The following is a 3,063-nucleotide window of genomic DNA, read 5'->3' as shown; positions in this document are numbered from 1 at the left end:
TCGAAAATACCAAGTCTCGTTACTCCATTAACCCAAACCTGAAAATTTATAGTCTGATTGCCTTTCCTCTGCCGAAAATAAAATATCGAATCTCTGAATCATGCACCGAGTAAACCTCATTTCAGGTCATTCACTACCCCGACACATAGACAAGCATCCTACCATCATATCAATACTATGCGATAACAACTCATGAGCCTCATAGCAACCTGGGCATAGCCTTAAAGCTCTCATAAGTACAGATACTGAGCTAAAATTATAAAATATCCTTCCGCAAGGTGACGACAATAGCCCAATAAATTACACAGGGAGAAATATCCTGCACCACATCCATTGTACCATTACGATTCCTCAATTCCCGATCGATAGCAAGCGCTTCACATCGCATAAGATTGAATAGGAAAAAATAAAGGCATAAGCCTCAAAGGAATCAAATCGCACGATGAGGAATCAAGAAGGAAAGTGCTTCTAACCGCTCTGTAGCCTCTCGAAGATAAGTAAGGACGTCTTTGTACCGATATATAAGACTCTACTAGATTTGCTCATAACTCGTGAGTCCTAAGTGAACCTAGTGCTCTAATACCATGTTGTCACGACCCAAAATTCGTTAAAGGTCGCGATGGCGCCGGACACCACTGTCAGGCAAGCCAACACTAAATAGTTAATTTAATTCTCATTTTAATATTTTTGAAATCATAAATTTTTTTCAATTTAACTAGTAAAAGATGAACTTTACAGGATAATAATAATATTTTCCAATTTCGATATTGAATATCCCATAATCATCGCAGAATCCGGTGTCACAAGTGCATGAGCATTTACTAGGAAGTAAAGTAAAATATAGTAACTTTTCCGAATACAAATTTGGACAGAAAAGAAAATACAAGTACTCTGAAGGAGACTCTGCTGGCTACGGATCATCTCATAAGATGCAGCTCACTAAAGTCCCCGTATCAACCATGTTGTTGTGCCCACAAGGCCACTAGACATACATGTGCATGTACAACAAAATGTATAGCAGGTATAATATGAGTAAGGAAACAACGCATATCCAATAAGTATCCCATCTAATATCGAAGTAGTGACGAGAGATTGACTCCGACACTTACTATGGCCAGTAATAATATACCGATTATATGATAAATTATGAATTTTATAAGGTGACTGTAAACTCAATAACATGAAGCAGGTAAACAATTCTTTTGTTAATAGGAGATTTCAAAATTTATTTTGATCTTTTAACAATTTATATCTCCGTCCAATGAAGCCACATCAATTATCAAAAATACCAAAACAATCAATCAAGTCATGCACAAATCATTTTGAGGTCGTATGGCCGGATCCAACATAATATTTAAATTGTGCACTGCCTAGGGTCGAAGGAACCTCTCTTAGACCTGAGTTGGTCCTGCTCGAACTGTCTAGGCTGGAACCTTATTATCAAACTCAACCTGAGGCTCCGCCACTGGTGCTGTTGCTCGAGCTCTGGGCTAAGCCCTACCTCTGCCTCGGGCCCTAGCACGACCTCGACCTCTGCCCCTCGCAGGAGCTGCTACTCGGGCTCGGGCTGCTGGTCAGCTGATGAAGCAGTACATGTTCTCACCATCTGCGAAAGAATAAAGTGAAAATTCAATTAGCATTGGGAAATCAAGTCGCACGGCAGGAAAGAATAGATGTGAAATTTTTTCCTAACTCTGTAGCCTTTGGGGGATGAATACAGACATATCCATACCGATCCCTCAGACTCTACTAAGTTTGTCCGTGAATTGTGAGACGTAAGAAACCTAGAGCTCTGATACCAACTTATCATGACCCAGATTTTCCACTCTCGGGAGTCGTGATGGCACCTACTAGTGAAAATTAGGCAAGCCAATCATTACAATTATTTAACCCTTTTCATTTTTAATCCCTTAACAATTGTGAGTTGATATTTTATAAACAACAGAAATAATAAAGTGAAAGAACAAAATGTAACAATTTAAAATAATACCGATACAAATACATAAACAAAAGCTACCCAGAACTGGTGTCACAATCTCACAAACTGTCTAGGAATACTATAAATAGGGGTCTAAAAGATAAATACAAAGCTATTTCTGAAATATATAAAAGAAACAATATGGAAAGATAGAAGAAGATGCCAAGGCCTGCGAACGCCTGCAGGACTACCTCGGGTCGCCTGATGTACTGAAGGCAACAACCTCGCTATGGTCCAAAAGTTACAGCATCGGGATCTTTACACAGTGCAGAGTGTAGTATTAGCACAACCGACCCCATGTATTAGTAAGTGCCTAGCCTAACCTCGGTATAGTAGTGACGAGGCTAGGACAAGACTACCAAATAAACCTGTGCAGTTATATCATATACAACAAGTAATAATGGTAGAAACTAGCAGTTAAAGATAGGAAAGGGAAACATGCTACGGGGAACATCACGTACTAACAAATCTCAGTAAAGAAGTGAAAAGAATGCAAAAAATTAAACTGTAAGCAGGAATAAGGAAATCAAGGACAAGTGCACGGCATCACCCTTCGTGATTTTACTCTCGTCCTCACCATAAGAATCAATATAATTGGCACGGCATCATCCTTCGTGCTTTTAACTCACATAATCATGGCACGGAATGATCCTCTGTGCATTATCACTCATATCATGGCACGATATTGTACATCGTGCAGCACAGCATCATGTTTCATGCTTTTACCTCACAATATCGGCACGACATCACCCTTCGTGCATTAACACTCTCAAAATCAAGCACGACATCACCCTTCGTGCTTTACACTCTTTCTCACCCAAGCAACATTCACATAGCAATTTGGGCAAGGGAATCAATAATATCACAATAAAATCCTGGAAAGGGAACAATAGCATAACAACAATATCCCAGCAAGGGAAACAATGTCATGAGTAATAACATCCCGGCAATGGAGATAATATCAAAAGCAACAACATCCCGGCAAGGGAGACAAAATCATAAACCTCTTCTCTTTTCCACAATTACTTCAAAACTCAATTCTCAACTTGTGCCAACGCTCTACAATGTTCAATTTCCAATAATAC

Source organism: Nicotiana sylvestris, chromosome 3 (assembly GCF_000393655.2).
Source record: "Nicotiana sylvestris chromosome 3, ASM39365v2, whole genome shotgun sequence".
NCBI classification, from domain to species: domain Eukaryota; kingdom Viridiplantae; phylum Streptophyta; class Magnoliopsida; order Solanales; family Solanaceae; genus Nicotiana; species Nicotiana sylvestris.
Note: the sequence above shows the minus strand (reverse complement) of the source record.